Source organism: Colias philodice, chromosome 30, assembly GCF_061535455.1.
Source record: "Colias philodice isolate Cphi_HAF_F1 chromosome 30, ilColPhil1 Martin Lab GWU primary, whole genome shotgun sequence".
NCBI classification, from domain to species: Eukaryota; Metazoa; Arthropoda; class Insecta; order Lepidoptera; family Pieridae; genus Colias; species Colias philodice.
Window position 1 is genome coordinate 3,225,311 of NC_143115.1, and position 20,734 is coordinate 3,246,044.

Sequence of the window (20,734 nt, forward strand, 5' to 3'; positions counted from 1 at the left end):
TGTTAAATATGTATATGCGCTTTCTACAAAGATCCCTTGAGTTTGTGACTCACAATGCTACATGTAGGTATTGTATGCAGTTCTATGCGTTTACAGTTAATTTTCTTAAAATAAACTGTCAGATAGATAGCATATGTAATCTCGAAATGAGTAAGATGTTATATTTAACAAAATGCCTTGTTTTTACTGTCTACGGACTGAGTGTAATATGACGGCATACTTAAATGATAATATAGTGAGTATAGATTGAAATGGACTCATTTAGGGAGTCATATTAGTTTAAACTACTTTAATAATTAATATTGAGAGGCCTGTGTATAAGGTCTATTTTATAGGCATAATATTCTTCAGAATAGTTTAAATTTTATTGTATCATGGTTGATAATTTGAAGATTCTAATTATATGTTCAAAAATGCAATTCATGGCACTTTCCGTATTTAAATACTTATATCTAATTGCTAAGTGGTAATCTTCTTAAATGTCTATACTACAGCAGAACTATGTATTATAGTACACCCAAACATATATAGAACAAAGCACACCTAATTATTATACATAATATGTACATAACTATACAAGGTGTAAATTGTAATAGTTAAGTGTGCACAGGTGATTATTCCGTTAGTATTGCAGATATCAAAAAACTTTAAACTGATATCGAAAGCCCTTTACCTAATAAATAAAATAACAATAATAACTTTTTAAATATAAAACGGGAAATATCCAAAAATTTTACATCAAACACAAAAAGGGCTTTTGATATCAGTTTTTTTTTATAACTATCTGCAACACTTACGCAATAATCACCTGTGCACACTTAACGATTACACCCTGTATAATATTATATTCCACATACACATTCAAACATAACTTATAAAGACGGTGAAACCTCAGACATATTTTTATTATAGTATTGATAATTATAAGCCGTACAATTGATTAGAAACTATGCTATTGTTGTACAGATGTTTTGTCAACACATTCATAAGAAAATTATATTCATTGAACATTATGTTCATTGGTTTTATGAAATACTTTTACTATGTGTCAGTTCTTGTATTTTAGTTTATTATTGACAAAATTAGTCTCAATATAGTTAATAAAAAAAATTCCAAAACAACACTCTTGATAACATAACTATAACGTACTTGAATAGTTATTATATTTAGGGCTGATTTTTCAATCCTTGGTTAAAACTTATTCATTGAGTAACGTATTAAACTACCATTTCAAAAATGTATTGTAATTGTCCGTATTTGGCAGTTTACAGGTGACATTTTAACATGTTCAATCGTTCCACCCGTTTCGGAGTATGCAGACTAACATTGTGACACGAGAATTTTATATATCTTTCTTCTTATATTATAAAATTCTCGTGTCACAATGTTAGTCTGCATACTCCTCCGAAACGGGTGGACCGATTCTCATGAAATTTTCTGTGCATATCGGGTAAGTCTGAGAATCGGCCAACAACTATTTTTCATATGTACCACGGGCGAAGCCGGGGCGGACCGCTAGTATTTTATAAAATTTGAGTAGGTAGTATTCAAGTTAGTTTATGTTTTGGAAAGGAAAGATTAAAATAACACTTAGTGTTGTTAATCAGTAAGACTATAAAATGAAGACCTTGAACATCTATGGTGACATGTTATAAAAGTAGTTAGTACTCAACCTTGGGCCTTATCATAATTAACTGTGTTGAAGCTAAATGCATGCACATTTAGACCATTATTTTAAACATTGAAATGTATATTTAGTTCTGGCAATACTATCTGATAAAACTATGATTTTTGTTTGGAAAATTTTGGTATGAATTTATGTAAATATTTCAAACTAGCTGTGCCCCGCGGTTTCACCCGCATTACCTACTCAGCTCCTGTTGGTCTTAGCGTGATGATATATAGCCTATAGCCTTCCTCGAAAAATGAACTATCTAACACCTAATGAATTTTTTCAAATCGGACCTGAGATTAGCGCGTCAAACAAACAAGCTTACTTATGGATCTATGTAGAAAAATAAATTAAACCAAATACCTAAATACAGAGTTGTATCAGGTCAGAACTCAGAATCTAAAATTATAGAACTATATTTAGTTCATGCTTATTTTTAGTTCAGTAAATGTGAAATATTTGGGTTAACCAAAATAACAATTTTATAGAATTCTGTATTAAAAAAGTAGAACTATTATTTTTAAATCATGACTCATTATTTTGTTGATCTATCAGTTGTTTTTATTTAATAAAAACTGATGCAATATTATAAATAATGCATAATGATACCTACCAATATATTTATTACTATCAACAAGTAAAGGGTAAACATACAAAATTGATAACAGTAACTAAAGAGAAATGGGACCTCAATGATGTCATCCATGCAATGAGAGGATGGAATATATACAATTGTTTTATCAATAATGCTTTATCTATTTCATCCATATTCATTTTGCACATCCATACTAATATTATAAATGCGAAAGTAACTCTGTCTGTCTGTCTGTTACTCAATCACGCCTAAACTACTGAACCAATTTGAATGAAATTTGGTATGGAGATATTTTGATACCCGAGAAAGAACATAGGCTACATTTTATTGCGAAATATGTACCACGGGCGAAGCCGGGGCGGACCTCTAGTAAGAAATATGAAGAGGATCAAATTATAAATGTTCTATAAAATAGCAATAAACAATATAATGTGTGAAAAGTTTGAATGAAAATTGCTACAAATTGAGAACATCTGCGATTTTTTAGGAATGTCGGTTAATTATGACAAATTTAGTCACATAAATATGAAAAAGCTGAAGAGTTTGTGTATTTGCTGAATGTACACATTAACAACATTAGGATCTACTGGTTCAAATAGAAAAATTGTTTCTGTGTTGAATAACATAAGCTATCCATATAATATTTTCTCCTCAAATGAATGCCGCTTGCGAATTGCGGGTGTAACTTAGTAGATACCTAATCTTGTACGCTCTAATATCAGGAACTAAGTTAAAGAGTTGAAAAACATATTGTTGTATTCGACAGCTCATTCATCGAAGAACCCTGTGGCTATAGTCTACAGCTATGCGTTCATAAATCGTTTTTTTTATTCAATTAATACGGTCATCACCGCAGGGCAAAACTAGTGACTAATGGTAACTGATCTTCCAAGGGGCCAGCTTCCCACGCGCGAGCCGTGACGTTCTACACGGCTGGACTTGTCACGCACCGACGGGTTGCAGTTGCGACGCCTGATCGTGACATTCGGGGTGTTGGGTTACTATTTATACACACACACACGTTATATATGTGACTGTTTTCTTTTTCTATAGAAGATCAAGCAAAGGATTAGGTAGTCTACTAAGTGATAAACAGACGCACTGTTCACGATCCGGCATGCTCCCAATTGACATTCGGGGGGTCGGTTTTGCTGTTAGGGGGAAGAGGGGAGGGTCTTGTATGTGTGTGTGCGTTTGAAGAAGTCCTTTTTCTATGGTAGAAGAAAATGGGGCAAATATTTGCGTGATGAACTGTTAAGATTTCCATAACCCAAGTGAAAGCTTAGTATGTGATCAGATCGTGCCGTGTGTGAAAATTGTCCTGACATATGTATTTATTTATGACAGACAAACGTAAACAAAGTCTTTATAGCTCAGAAAAGGTGTGTCAGAGCAATATGTGGAGTAGGGCCCTTAGAAAGTTGTCGAGACTTATTTAAGCGACTCGGACTTTTAACACTTACTTCTTTATACATCTTGGAGGTTGGAATATTTGTAAAACAGCATCCCTATATGTACATTAAAAGTTGTCAAAATAGTCAGTACCCAACCAGGGATCCTCACAGATTGCAACTTCCAATTTGTCGCACTGCTTTATGTAGCAAAAACAGCCATGTTATGAGTGCGAAGATATATAACGGAATCCCAATGGCATTTAAGGAATTGCCCATGCAATTGTTTAAACTTAAATTAAAAAAGTGGCTGCAATCTCATTGCTTTTATAATATAAATGAGTTCTTTGCTTTTAAACACTAAAGATAGATGATAATAATAACTGTAATGTAAAATGTTAAAATTAATCTAAAAATATATTGTATTTTAGTGAGTTAAATACACATAAATATTTGCATGCCAGTTTGCTGGCGAGTTGTGCGGACTTTATTGTAATATATTATTGTAAAACCTTGTATTAACCACAATTCCTGCAAATAAATTATTTCATTTCATTTCAGAAGAAGGTAGAGTAAGCAAAGGAGGAGGTTTGCCATCTAATGCGAGATGCGAAGCCCTTCTGGGTATCGGGTATTAGAGAGGGGAGTTTGTTGAATGTATGTGTGTGTGTATTGGAAGAAGAGGGATGTGTGTGTGTATGTAAATGCTTGAGAAAGCTTTTTCTTCTGGTAGAAAAAGTACGAAAGCGGTGTTTGTTTGCAGAAAACGAAACATTGTCACTACTTCTAGGATAGTGCTCATTATGGTAGAGGAAACGAAGTATACAGTCACAATGGCTATGGTGTGTGCTAGTTGTATCTATTTATGTGTGTGTATGATTGAAGGAATAAACATAGTCGATATTGAAGTAGAAATGTAATGTCATGTTTTGTTTATCTTACGTTTCGGTTAAAGTTACACATAATGTACGAAAATATAGGCCAAAAAGTGCTAAATGGGCTATTAGTGACGTTATCAGCATGTCGTGGTTGTTAAAGTAGTATTACAAATAAAATATTCAAGGCTGAATTCGTGCGGTAAATTCGTATGTGCCTAAGTAAATACAGACCAAATATGCTGTTATGAGCGTAGTGTACTTAAATCTATACTTAATATTAGCTATAAAGCTGAAGAGTTTGTTTGCTTGAACGCGCTAATCTCAGAAAGTACTGGTCCGAATTGAAAAATTCTTTAGGTGTTATATAGTCCATTTATCGAAGAAGGTTATAGGCTATATATAATCATCTTAAGTCCAGCAGGAGCAATGCGGGTGAAACCGCGGGGCACAGCTAGTTCAGACTAAAATAGACATAGAAAATTTACGTTACTGTTAATTAACCGCTAAAAATTAACACCACGGAAGTATGATCACCATAATAATTAATAATAACACGGCGTTAACTTGTCGCGAAATTAGAAACTCAAGTGAAAGCGTTCAAACGTGACAAATCGATTTTTTTGTATGTATGGTAGGTAGGTGTAGCTTGTCATGCTTGCTCGTTAAAACTAATATGGTATAGTTTTCTCTTGACCTTTATTACTTACTAGCGGTCCGCCCCGGCTTCGCCCGTGGTACATATTTACGTTTTCTCTACATAAAAACCATCCTCGTACTTCAAGGAATATAATAAAAAAAGAATTATCGAAATCGGTTCAGCCGTTCTCGAGTTATGCGCTTACCAACACATTTTACGATTCATTTTTATATTTAGTTCGAGATGTAAGAAGATGGTTTGATCTATAGGTACGTGTTTTATTAATATTTTTAACCTTAATATTAACATCACTTTTAAGTTATAGACTCCTTGATTCGATTAAGGATTATCCACTTTAAACGGGCATATTTAATTGATGACATTTTTGCCAGGGATCTGTTGTAAGTACCTTAGATATAAGATATATTATAAACTAGCGGTCCGCCCCGGCTTCGCCCGTGGTACATGTTTACGTTTTCTCTACATAAGAACCATCCTCGTACTTCAAGGAATATAATAAAAAAAGAATTATCGAAATCGGTTCAGCCGTTCTCGCGTTATCCGCTTACCATATTTTGCGATTCATTTTTATATATAAGATTAGTTCGAGATGTAAGAAGATGATTTGATCTATAGGTACGTGTTTTATTAATATTTTTAACCTTAATATTAACATCACTTTTAAGTTATAGACTCCTTGATTCGATTAAGGATTATCCACTTTAAACGGGCATATTTAATTGATGACATTTTTGCCAGGGATCTGTTGTAAGTACGATATAAGATATATTATAAACTAGCTGTCCCGGCGAACTTTGTACAGGTAAATTAGCTTGGAGAAATTTTTGCATATGTAGTGGTGTGTATATTACTCAGATCTTAGAGCGCGTTTCCACTATATCGTTCTGGCCTATACAAAAATGTTTCGATATCCTAACATTACTATTTAACTTTATACTTATTCCTAGCAACACTTTTGTTTTCAATAAAAACAAGTTTTTATTTGAAAGAAAATGGTTTTGACTTTATAAAAAAAAATATATCATTCAATTTTACGTCCTTGAGCAAACGACAAGGCGACTACCGTGAAACAATAAAATATCGTGTCCATAATAATTTGTTTCATAATTAATATTTGACCATAATAATTACGAAACAAAACAAATAAATAAATCGTCACTTGATAGTGGAAAGTGGAAACACGCACAAAACCAGAATAAACCAGTTTACGCTGTCCGCAGGTGCCACGTGCAGTCGTTTGGTAGCGTTAGAACATAAAGCACATTTCATTCAAAAATTATAATTATTATGTACGTAGTTTAATTGATAAATTTTGTATTTGTTGATTGTTGTTATTATTTGTTATTATTGTTATAATATTTGTTGAAGTGAATTACATGTCCCGCAGCCGGAGGCCCCAAATGAAAACTCAGATGTACTTAAAAACTACATTTAATAGCTAAAATGAGACTTTTACACCCATGTCTGCACGATGCAGACCGGAGTTAAAGAATGAATTTATACAGTTTAATAATTATAAAGACGTAAGCTTGGATGCTATAAGGGAAATCGCATCCACATTCTATTCCCGTGCGAACGGCGTATTCAGCAGTTTTGTATGAAGGCAGGGCCATAACTAGTGTTTAATTTGTGTGTAAGTGTTGTAACTTTATATTGTTAATTCAATATGGCTCCAGTGTTAAAACATGGTCGAGGCAAGCCTTTGACTTCTCAAACTAAAGAATTAAACTTTAAATGTCGTTTCTTTTTCAGGTTAGTAAATTTTTCATTTTAGTAACATTGTTAATGTAAAAGTTATATGTATGTTAAATGTGCAAATATTAAAATAAAGTCTCATCTTTTTCAGAGGAGAAACACATATAGTTTAATTTAAAATCCCTTATATATACAGGGTTACTTGTAAAACACCGGCAACCTCGCAGGACAAGATAGCTAACATCATAAGTAACAACATTTCGACTTTTGATAATTTGTTAGATTTTATTTTCATACAAAAATAAATATTCATTTAATTTTCCGTCTGAATATTATAAACTCTACGCCTCCCAAAAATTACGTAAACAAAAAGCGAACGAGAGGGGGAAGGGGGCGTCGCGTCGTCCATCCGATAATTAATAGAACATAGACTTACAAATGTAAGGAGAGTACAATAAAAGTTTAAAAAATCATTTAAAAATAATTTATTGCGTTATGCCAAAAGTCGTAGAACAAATGTTGTTATTTATGATGTTAGCTATCTTGTCCTGCGAGGTTGCTGGTGTTTTACAAGTAACCCTGTATAAAATAAAAACTAAAAATAAAATGTTGTTTTATTTTATTTGCTGACCATACACTGCTACAAACGCAAAAATTTCTCCAAGCTAATTTACCTGTACCGCCCTGTCAATGAATGTTGTGTTACCTTTTAGCTGAACTAATAGGCTTTGATGAACGTAATACAATGATACAAAATAAATATTTATATGGATTGATATGTAATAGTATTTTATTTTATTACTTCAAACACGTCTCAGAGAAAAATGACTGAATTTTAATAATTTGTGCAGCATGGATTAACTCTTTTCATTCTTTAACTGTTATCGACCACGCCATCGTTTCGTTTCACTTTAGTTGTGATAATAATTTTACCATTATCATTGGGCGATCGACTCTGATACAGTGGGTAACCATCGTTGCCTGTGATGGTCTCTGCCATCAATTTTCGTGGATACCTTTTGGTACACTCACTGTCAACCATGCATGGTGATTGGTGGTTGATGGTGTCACACGGTCCATGAATCATATTCGTGATAACAACGTTATGTCGGTCTAGATCGGTTTCAGGATTAGCAATCCCCGCACACTCATATATTTTATCTGCCCGAATCCTTTCGACTAACCCAATTAAAATGTGTGCATGCTGCAAGCCAGATTATTGTCATTCGATTGAATACATCCATCATTGAATAATCCCAAAGATGTGTTCCATTAATGTAACTCATCAGTGATCGGATTTTTTGCTTGAAAACACGTGTGGTGATGTCGTGCCGATCACTTGATATTTGTCCGGGAAGCAGCAGTTGAATAATTTCCATCCATTTCGGATTACATATAAATGTAATGAATAAATCTGGCCGACCATAATGACGAACATATTATTATGTCATTGCATCTTGCGCATATTCACTTGGGCTACCTGTGTATGTCGCCGGTAAAATAATCAATAGACCAACATTTTCTGCACCTTCTTCTGTGCTAATTGCATCGCATAAATGGATGTAATCTTCAAAACGCAATTTAGCTTGTTTTAAATAGCAATTTGATAGCAATATTGTTGACGCAGTCGACGAAATCGCAACAAATAATTGTCAGAATTTTTACATTTTTATAGATTTTTTTTAATAATAATTATCGAACTAAATTTCTTGGTTAGTTTCCCCACCAAAAATACCTTATTAATTTCTGAAAACACGCGTAAACACAAACATTTGAGGAATTTTTATGTATCTGCTTTTATTGCACTTTTTAATAATTGATTTTAAAATAAATACAAACAATATTTATTCACCCTTTTTAATTTTTTATTATTTTACACATAATACATTTTTGAACGCATGAATGTCAAACATTATTTTCCGTATTTGACAGGATTGACATTCTAATGATTGACATGTACGAAAATCAAAATTTTGGGAAAATATTTATTCGTCTAGTTTTTGTTGTTTTTATGATTTATTCTTCTATTCTGGACGGAGACAAATCCAACGAATCTAAAACCATGAAAATTGGTTCAGTAGAACTCGAGTTATAAGTGTTGGAACATACAGACTTTCTTTTATATATATAGATTGTGTGAATTCATTATGATTTTCCCTGTAGACTGTAGATATATAGACTTATTTGTTTCCACTACAGGGACACAGATCACCTATGAGTTTGGCCCATAATCCGTGGTGGATTATATTAATAGGTGATGGCCAAGAGGCTGGTTCTCAATGGCGGCGAAAAGCTGAAGACCGAGCTCGGTTAAATATTTGATTCGATGTCCCCGAATTTCATTAATTTGTGCTGTTTAATCGATAGCTGGTAGTGGATTTTCTTAACAAACTGCTTTTCTTTTCCAACAAAAATGCGTAGTTTTTGTGAAAATCGAAAATGAAAATTATTTTTTTTAAGGTTATTTTTGTACTAAAAACGACACTTTTATACCATTGTTGTATTAAAACTTCTAGTAATCTCGCACACAGGCAATATTTTTAAATATATTGCCGTATTATTAATTTATTTATACTATAACAATTTCTTAAATTATATTACCTGAAAAATGTAAGTTTGTATTTACCACGTATTTACGACATGCCATTATAGATAATAAATGTTATATGACGCGTTCACAATTGTAGATAATAAATATAATTCGAAAGTGATTTTTAAAATGAATTTGTCAAAAATAATTTTAAGGACAGCGCTAGTCGTCCGCTAAACGGATGAATAAAATAAATTAGTTGTCCGATTACCGGATGAATAAAATAATTTAATCGTCCGATAATTCTTTAGAGAACTGCCGCACGTATTATAGGTTTTTTGTGGGGGGAGGAGAGGGGGGAGGAGGGCACACGTAGGTATTTGATTTTTTTTGCGCGTCGACGGAGCCCCGCTTAGCGGGGCTCCTATTTCTGTGTAGTTTTTTTTTTAAGAAACCTAACCTAACCTAACCTAAACTTGATTTTTTTTGCGCGTCGACGGAGCCCCGCTTCGCGGGGCTCCTATTTCTGTGTATTTTTTTTTAAGAAACCTAACCTAACCTAAACTTGATTTTTTTTTGCGCGTCGACGGAGCCCCGCTTCGCGGGGCTCCTATTTCTGTGTAGTTTTTTTTTTAAGAAACCTAACCTAACCTAACCTAAAGGCTAACCTAACCTAAACCTAACCTAACGAATTGAGGGCGAATATCTCGGCCATTTTTGATTTTAGAGAAAAGTTGTTCCTATAAAACATGCTTATATTAGCGTAATCTTTACGATAAAACAATAATAAATAGGTGTTATAATGACACCAACTCCATCAAAAATTTTCTAAGTCCTGAGCCCCCTTTGCTTTAGTCCAACCCAACTAGCTTTAGTGTTAAAAGGTTATCTAGTAATCCGAATAATCGGACGATTAAACTATTTTTTTCATCCGGTAATCAGACGATTAAATTATTTTATTCATCCGTTTAGCGGACGACTAGACACTTCGTAATTTTAATTTAGATAGCATTTGATAATAACAAAAATTTTACGATACATAAATAAAATACAAACAGGTTGTTTAAACCTACGTAGTTTTTTTTTGTTTGAGTGGGAATCGCCCTAAAGTCGCTTCTGGCACTCGCCGGCCGCTGCCGCGGCACGCTCGCTTCGCTCGCTCGGCTCGTGCGGCAGTTCAACAGTTAACCTAACACGCTCGTCGCTTCGCTCCTCGCTACCTATTTGAATACTAAAAGTAAAAGTTAATCGATTTTAAAAACTGAAGCAAGTGAGCTATAAAAAAAACATTAAAAATTAAAATGTATCATTTATACTCTATGGGCGTATTCAGAAAGAAAGCTTGAAACTTATAAGCGCTTATCGGCGCTTGTCATGTTCATATAAATATGACAAGCAAGACAATGAACATGACAAGCGCCGATAAGCGTTTATAAGCGCTTATAAGTTTCAAGCTTTCTTTCTGAATACGCCCTATGCTAAGCTAGTATATTTGTATTGCTAATCTGTGATCTGCGTTATATTAACTAATCTCATAATCTGTGTTATCTGTGGCTTGTTGTGAATACAAAATATGGAACGATTTTTGGCTATACTAAATTGTTAAAATATTATTTTAACAAAATAAATTGTAATATGTAAAGTAATAGGTACGTAAATATATTTAAAAATAATGCGTGTGAGTGTGATAATTAGACATTTTGATACTATAATGGCTTAAGATTTTACTTCAAGTTGCGTTTTTAGTACAAAAATAACCTTAAAAGATATCATTTTCAATTTCGATTTTCACAAAAACTACGCATTTTTGTTGGAAAAGAAAAGCAGTTTGTTAAGAAAATCCACTACCAGCTATCGATTAAACAGCACAAAATAATGAAATTCGGGGACATCGAATCAAATATGCAGCCCCGAGCTCTATGGCGTGCCTTAGGAGAGGCCTATGTCCAACAGTGGACGGAAAAAGGCTGTAGAGAGAGAGAGAGAGGCCAAGATTGGTAAATGTCAGATGTCGTCGAACTTTTAGTTATATAACTACGTGATTCTGTTCTGGTTGCTTCATGATTTGTTTCCTTCATCGATTAGACTTGGGTTATGAAGATAACGTGCAGAATTGCAATGTTCTAATACTGAACAACACTGAATACGAGTCTTCGTTTATACAAAAGATCATGAAAGAATGCTCTTGCTATCTAATTTTAATTATCTATCTAATTCTTATCTAGCTCTATTTTCGTTTGATGTGAATGCACCGTCATAAGAGTTCCCAAATTTTGTTTTACTATACGGAAATCAAATGAGCATTGATTTTGACTCGATTTTACTGTTATACAGTGACGCATTAGGCCAACACGAGCGGCCAGTGTACTTTACGTTGCTTGTACGTTGGGCAATGCGGCTGCTGTTGACGCGTTGCTGGACTTCTCGCTGTCGGCGGTCGGGCATTCGCAGGTGAATGAGTGAGTGGGTAAGTGAGTGGCTGGGTAGAGTGAGTGGGTAGAGTGAGTGAGTGGGTAGAGTGAGTGAGTGGGTAGAGGGCGTGAGTGGGTAGTGGGAGTGAGTGGGAAGTGTGAGCGGGTGGGTATTGTGAGTGGGTGGGTAGTGTGAGTGAGTGGGTAGAGGAGTGAGTGGGTGGAGGAGTGAGTGGGTAGAGGAGTGATTGGATGGAGGAGTGATTGGGTGGAGGAGTGAGTGGGTAGAGGGAGTGGGTAGATGGAGTGGGTGGGTAGAGGTGTGAGTGGGTAGAGAAGTGAGTGGGTAGAGGAGTGAGTGGGTAGAGGAGTGAGTGGGTAGAGGGAGTGAGTGGGTAGAGGGAGTGGGTAGATGGAGTGGGTGGGTAGAGGAGTGAGTGGGTAGAGGAGTGAGTGGGTAGAGGAGTGAGTGGGTAGAGGGGTGAGTGGGTAGAGGGGTGAGTGGGTAGAGGGGTGAGTGGGTAGAGGGGTGAGTGGGTAGAGGGGTGAGTGGGTAGAGGGGTGAGTGGGTAGAGGGGTGAGTGGGTAGAGGGGTGAGTGTGTAGTGTGAGTGAGTGTAGAGGGAGGGAGTGAGTGGGTAGAGATAGTGGGTATGTAGTGTGTCAGTGGGTAGTGAGTGGGTGGGTAGAGGAGTGAGTACTAGAGGGAGTGAGTGTGTAGTGTGAGCGGGTGGGTAGTGTGAGCGGGTGGCTAGCGTGAACGGGTGGGTAGAGTGGGTGGGTATTGTGAGTGAGTGGGTAGAGGGAGTGGGTAGGTAGAGTGAGTGGGTAGAGGGAGTGGGTGGGTAGTGTGAGTGAGTGGGTAGAGGGAGTGAGTGGGTAGAGGAGTGAGTAGGTAGAGGAGTGAGTGGGTAGAGGAGTGAGTGGGTAGTGTGAGTGAGTGTGTAGAGGGAGGGAGTGAGTGGGTAGAGATAGTGGGTATGTAGTGTGAGTCAGTGGGTAGTGTGAGTGGGTGGGTAGAGTGAGTGGATGGGTAGCGTGAGTGGGTGGGTAGAGGGAGTGGGTGGGTTGAGTGAGTCGGTAGGTTAAGTGAGTGGGTGGTTGAGTGAATGAGTGGGTGAAAGAAAGCATTTTCAAAACATGTGAATGTGTTTCTTAAATGGGATCCTAAAAGTGCAGCAAGTGCAGATAAATTGGATCTATTCAATTTACTATGGTCATCTTTAAAAAAATTTTGAACATTTGGGTTTAAAATTGAAGTCAGAGGTGTAAGCCATCAAGCCACATAATGTGCATAGCGCTCTTTATGTATTGTTTTAATGGGCTTAAAAGTAGCCCAGGCTTTAACATCATATATTTTTAACTTATCATCATCAGCCCATGATTTTCCCACTGCTGGGACTATCTAAAGTATCAGGCCATAATCCACCACGCTGGCCAAGTGCGGGTTGGCAGATCATATTATTAAGTTAAATTAAACTTATGTCGTCGAACTTTTGATTTTTCGACATGTCTGTTTCCTCACGATGTTTTCTTTCACTGTTTAACTTATAAATTTTAATAATTAATTATACAAAAATGCATGTCACACTACTTAAGAATGTAAAGAATGTACGTAAAATTGTACAGGGATGTGTAAACATTATTCACAAACAGTTAGAATAGTAACCGTTTAAATGACAATGAGGCGTAACTTGGTCGTTCCCATCATGTGTGTCACACGATTCTGTTATAACTACAGTAGGATGAATGATTTGTTTGTTTAAACATTTCCGATGCATAGTATTTTTATAAGATTTCCGAAAGAAGAAGTGACGATTTTTGAGTGTGTTAACTAGTAAATATGCTTGTACATATGTTTTTATACTGTGTGGGTCAAGTAGATATTAAATCGGTTATTGCTTTAAAGTTTCTTTTATTTAAGGTTGCCTTTTGTTTCATTTTACGCAAGTAATATTAAATATACCCAGTCAATTTGATAAATCTTTACGTAATCATCCTCGCTTAAAATGGCTCCTTTTAAAATGTACCTAAACTTCAGAATATTTTAAAAAACGAATCATATAAATTGTGCTATCTACGAACCTCCCGTTATCTACGAATGCTTAGAAATCTATCATAATCACAAGCCTAATTATCGGAAGAATTACCTAGGAACTGCTGCGCCGGAAGTGTTAATTTCCACCGATTACGAAAGCGCACTGGCGCAATGGTTGATTTATGGCGAATGCTATCCCAAGGAACGGGTTCGGTGAATGTTAGAATAAATACAAGCCTTGAGAATCCGGTTTTATATCCTGTCAAAGACACGGTGTGGTAACACGGTGTTGAATAAAAGTCCAAATGGTAAATAAGGTGGAAATATAGGGTACTAGCTTTCCGCCCGCGGTTTCGTCCACGTTTTCAAAGATAAACCCGCATAGTTTCCGTTCACGTGGGGTTTCCGGGATAAAACCTATCATATGGGTTAATCCAAGTTACCCTCTATATGTGTGCTAAATTCCATTGTAATCGGTTCAGTAGTATTTGCGTGAAAGAGTAACAAACATACATCCACCCTCACAAACTTTCGCATTTATTAATTATTATGTATTAGTAGGATAGGATATTCTATCTCCTTTTTGTCAGAATAGAAGAAAGAATTTTACTTATACTATATTAAGCCATAGTTATGTAATACAGAGTAACGACAGAAAGTGTAGATAGAGTATAAATACAACACCTACACTATACCTATCATTAGATAGGTAATTATCATAATTAGGTATATTACAAATCGTGTTAATGTTAAGGGAAGAAATAATAGTAAAAGGCAAGTAGATATATACAATATTTTTTTGTTTATAAAATCTTGTTTAGATTTAAGTGAAATATTAACAAATAAGTATGACTTTCTAGGTTTATCCTGATGATTGGTTTATCCTATAAAAAGTATAACCGTAAGAAATCTAAGTGCTATCCTCCTGCTAAAATAGCTCCAGAAAAGCCTATCGCGTGCGATACATAATTTTGCGTTTATCTTATAGTCTCGTAAAGTTCAAAAAACTAATTATCAAGATACTTTACACATAATTTATGCAAAAGCTATAATACACAATGTTTTTGTCCAAAATAGATGGCAACCCAATATGTGGAAATATCAGTATCGCTATAGACCTTGAAATCAGGTTTCACCTCCCGTCTGTTAAGTGCTGATGCGTAAAAAAATGTTATTTAACATTTGTTTCTATTCATTGTTCAATGTTTATTATTCAGTTTGGAAGAAAAAGAGTTATTACTAGTTATTGATGGTTTGGTCTTGATGATAATAATTGGTGTAAATAACAGATGGTACTGTCCTAAGGTTCGATAGATTTGTAGCTATTTCGGGAAAAATTTTAGGTGTGTTATCCAGTCTAACGTTAAACGGTTTAATATTGATACGGGAAGAAGGGTATTAGGAAATACTTAAGAGGAAATAATGCAAACAGCTGAATAAATTTGGATGTGATTTTGCTATGTAGGTATATCTTAGTATACTTCAACATGGGTTAAATGTTTAACATATAGTAGTTGTTTATGGAAGAATTTATTACAGTCTATCATGTGATGGTCATAGACAAGTGGGTTATAGATGGGATTAGGAAGAAATAAGCAAAACAGCTGAACAAATTTTGATCAAATATACTGATAGTTATAATAATATCTAAGTATTATTGTGGAGGATTCTAACCTCAAGAATAACAGGTGTCTAGAAATAAAATGAAACTCAGTAGACTTATCATTTTAATCGGAAACCTGATTCACGTTACATAGTAATCGTGTTTAATCGATACAAATCGTAAAATTATCGGATATCGGCCTGTATTGTTATCTGTATTGCACAATGAGTAGAAAATGAAAATATTTAAACTTTATCAGGGTAATTAGATTAGGTACGTATAATTAATCTGCTGATGATTTGGTACGGTTTTTAAGTCTGGGCTGGCTATAATAATTAATATATAAGTAGTTCAATAATAAAAAAAAAAATATCTCATGAAATTATGATATTATTGTCACAAATCCTTGATAAGTGTACAAAGTTTGAATTAAATCAGTCCGTTTACAGTGGGTCAAAAACGAGTTCAAAGGAGTCGGTTACATACAAACATACAGGTGAAGCTAATAAAGCGTGTTAAAAATTATGTTCTTTGTTATTATTTGTTCATCAGTGTGTCAAAATTGGTCACAAATAATAAACTATATCAGACGTTTTTTGGTTTCCTTTCAAGCCATGCTGGCTTCTGTTATAAATTGAGATGAAAATTTATCAAAATGCATTCATTGTTAAACCCTAATTAAAATAAACAGTACAATGATTTTCTAGTATGTATATCTTAAAATCCCGTTAATACGAACAAAAACATCAATGTAATCGTTTATTTTGTACAACATTCCTTTTAAGGGTATGTGGGATATATGAACGGCATTGGATGCGCACCTGTTCAATAAATACCATTTACTACTATTAGTAGTTTTAGTAGTTTTTCTGTGAGAAACAGTAGTTGTGGAACTTGTTAGTTATTTATGTGTTTCGATTGTGTATAGAAAAAGTGGAATAGTCTTGTTTAAAGAGTGTATTCTCAAGGTCAAGGTCTTTTGGAGTTGTGTGAAAATAGATGTTGGACCTGTTATACATTTGGTATAAAAAGTATAATATAGCTTTTAGCGCTTAGTAGATATGTATGTAATTTCGTGGTTATTGGTTGAAATCTATACTTAATATTATAAAGAGGAAAGGTTTGTATGTATGTATGTATGTATGTATGGTTTTCACGCATAAACTACTGGACCGATTTTGATGAAATTTGACACAGACAATCTTTAGACCCTGAAAAAGAACATAGGCTACCTTTAATATTATGATTAACCGAATAAATTTCATACAAAGCGGATAAATTGTTTTTCGGTTACACAAAACAGTTGAAAGTATGAACGTACGATACGTTTACGTTTAAAACGGTTGATAGCTCTTAATCTTGAAAACGAAAATTGAATAGAGGATCCCTGCCTCCTGCAATAGAAAAGACAAGTCTATTAGAAACTAAGGAATAATAGAGATATTTATTTGAAAGTTTTATTAAAAACAGTTAACCAGTTTTAGTGATCAAATCTATACTAATATTATTTAATTTAAAGCTGAAAAGTTTGTTTGTTTGAACGCGCTAATCTCGGGATTTACTGGTCCGATTTGAAAAATTCTTTCGGTGTTAGATAGCTCATTTATCGAGGAAGGCTATAGGCAATATATCATCACGCTACGACCAACATGAGTGGAGCCACGGGGGTGAAACCGCGCGGAGCAGCTAGTGTATTATAAACAAACGAACAAATTCATTAATAAATAACTTAAATATAAAAAATAAAACACCCCATATCTTGTTCCTATTTTATTAAGAACATTATTAACCACAGAAAGATTATAAAATGCAATGAAAATCACGTTACATCTCGTGTTACGAAACTAAGGAAGTTGAGTTACGCTAAGTTAGTTCCGCTACTCATCACTTTTTGTGCAGTTGGGTAATGACTGTAGGTTCAGTGGTGGTGGTATAGTATGTAGTGGGTTCAATGCTTAAATATATATATAATGAATTTTTTCCTACTAATAGGTACATGTTATAAATGTGAAAGTTTATTAGGATAGTTAGGTAGGTACATATTAGGTATATAGAGTGTGGAAATTTTCAATGGGCCCTGGAGGGAAATATTAGTATTTTCTAAATATGTTTAGAGCACTAAAATAATTGAGGTTGAACTTAAAATGTACGAGGTGTGCGATTTTTTTGCATCCGAGTGTAGACTATAGAAATACTTAAAACATAAGAATTAGGAATTAATAATAATTTTGTTTTTAATTTGTAAACGGATAAAATCAAAAAGAAGACAATCACTAATATTGTTCTCATACTACACAAAGGCGTATATGAAGTAGTAATAATAAAAATAAGTATGGGGTGTCTATAAATATATAGTTTAATACTTAACAGATGGGTTTAAGAGGGAAGTAGACTATAAATAGAATGAAGATTCATTGTTACGATATCTATAGCCCTATAGGTAGCCCAATATGGGGGTCTTCAAGCGTAGAGTGAACAGGTACCTTCTAGGGAAGCGCGTTCCATCTTAGACCACATCTCAGCTTAACATCAGGCGAGATTGTGGTCAAGCGCTTCCCTATTACCAATAAAATAAAAAAAAGGTATGTATATGGGGTCACAGACGAATTCTACCTATACCCGTGGCCCAGTCGTTGATGCGGCTTGACGGAACACAGTGGGGTTTTGGTCGGTAGAAATCCGACATAACCCACGGCCTCTTCCCCGGAGGCCGTGGGTATCTATGCAAGATTTCCCCACTTACAAAAAAAGGTACTTATACATAATAGAAGTATGCTAATGCTATTTATAAAACAATTTCGTATTCCATAAGTTTAGCATTTTTAACTCAAGAACGGCCAGACCATAGGTATTTGATTGATTTGCTGTTTTTGTATCCATATAAATAAGAAATAAAAACCACGATTAAAGCATTTATGGAAAAAAATGGAATGTACTGAAACGTTCAGGAAGGGATGGATGTTTGTTTCTCTTTATCGTTAAAAACCGTTAATCTGATTGAGATGAAATTGGTCACAGAGATAGATTATAGTCTCGGTTAGAACGTTGATATAATGAATATGAAAGGGGGCGTCCATAAATTACGTGAGTTGTTTTAGGGGGGGAGGGCCGGGTGGAGTAAAATCTCATCTAACCTTACGTTGGGGAGAGGGGGGGTGTCGGCAAATATCACGCAATTTTTTTTAAATTGAAACAAAACATGCTTATACTCTTTTGGTCCATTTAATCCAAATAACATGATTAAGATTTTAATGTTACGGTTAAGATTTAAATATTCTATTGTTACCTTGATAAAACACTAAACTTTCAGCAATATTAATTACTATTTTAACTAGTCGTAAACAAAAGCACGAAGCAATTTTGCACGCCTCATAAGCGAAGCGTTGAGGTGGGTACTACTGTCACTTCGCGCAAAACATCTGATTTTTCAAACTTAAAATGTCTTTATGTATCATACATTGCACTTGTAAGATAATACATACACACACATATTAAGAAAAAACACTATTTTTAACGTTCATGATATTTTTGATGTCATTTTTGTTATTTAAACTAGTTAAAAAACAGTTTAAAAAAGTTCTGTCTTGGACGTCCGTGTGTCTGTATGTGCGGATCCTTTTTCTTGTTAACACGATAGCGACCGAAATACTTTACTAATCGAGTCTTTTTTTTTCTCTTACGCTTGAGTATGCTCAGGAATAGAACCCTTTCATTTTTCAGGGTCTGATTCGATGTGGTTTAATTGTTATTAAATAAACAAAAGTAATAATTAATAAATATTTATTAAAAAAAAATTATGAGGCGTGCACTTTTGGATTTTCCAAATTATTTATTTTTCTTTTTACAATGACAAATACCTAAACATAAGAGACATAAGAAACCCACATTTTGACAAACTCACGTGAGATGGGGGGATGGGGGAGGGGGTTCAATAAAATCTCATGATATCTCACCAGAGGGGGAGGGAGGGTCAAAAAATGGACAAAAACACCTCACGTAATTTATGGACGCTCCCTAATGACGATTCGAAAGTGCTGCTAAAATAAGTCTAATTGAATAAATAAATGTTTGAGTTTGAGTTTGATATTTTTATACGGGTAACATGACAAAGCAAAAGTGGGCTGAATCTATGTAGGTTGCGGTGTGTATCTTAATATCTTAATCTTAATACTACATATTATAAAGGCGAAAGTTTGTAAGGATGTATGGATGTATGGATGTTTGTTACTCTTTCACGTAAAAACTACTGAACCGATTACAATGAAATTTAGCACACATATAGAGGGTAACTTGGATTAACACATAGGATAGGTTTTATCCCGGAAATCCCACGGGAACGGGAACTATGCGGGTTTTCCTTTGAAAACGCGGGCGAAGCCGCGGGCGGAAATCTAGTTTTAAAATAAAAGAATTCAACAGCTAGATGTGTAAAGATTTCTTAGAAGTCGATATCTATCTTTCTTTGGTGATCTATTGTGTACCTTGTTTATGAAAGAAATGTTTATTCTATTCTAAAATATCTCGAATAAAATTGTATTCATATTATAGGTATGTATTTTTGATATAAATAATAGAGGTATATCGTACCTTCTTATAATTAATTCCCAAATTAAATTTAATATTGAATTTAAAGAAATGGTAGGGTGGTATCTCCTTATCAAAATGAACAATAAAATTAGTGGTAAGGTTGATTCTTAAAAAGTGATGTTATTTACGTAGTTTATACAATTTACAAGTAGGTATCTAATATTTTATCTATTGTTAACATGTGTAATGTGTATCTATCAAGAAGTTTTGGTTCCACTTAACATCACAAACTATAATAAATATATTTAATTACTTCTATATAAGGGATTATCAATCTTCAATTGATGACGTAAATAGTCCGGACTCTAGACTTAATAACTTATAAGTATCTCTTCGCTATAATATAAACGTGTTTTCAATAAATAAATATTTCAGGACAGTTTTCACTCACGGCACAATCTGATCCCATACGCGTTCGCTTGTGTTATGGAAACCAGATGGCTGATAAACATACATTTATAATTTAAAATATATATTTATTTAGATAATTAACACCCAGACACAGAGCAAACATCTATGTTCATCACACAAATATTTGCTCCGGGTGGGAATCGAACCCACAACCTCTGGCTTGGAAGGCAGGGCCACTACCAACCAAGCCAACCAGTCAGTCAATTTCTTGGTAAAGAGTAGGTAGGTACCTACGATTAAATTAAAAAAAAGCAACTAATAAAGCT

General features: G+C 34.4%; 1 protein-coding gene across 3 annotated transcripts in view; it reads left to right on the forward strand.

The window, feature by feature from the left end:
• LOC149475457 (uncharacterized) overlaps nt 1–20,734 on the forward strand; it is a 252,747-nt gene that overhangs the window by 2,848 nt on the left and 229,165 nt on the right. The gene's annotated exons all lie outside the window — the stretch shown is intronic.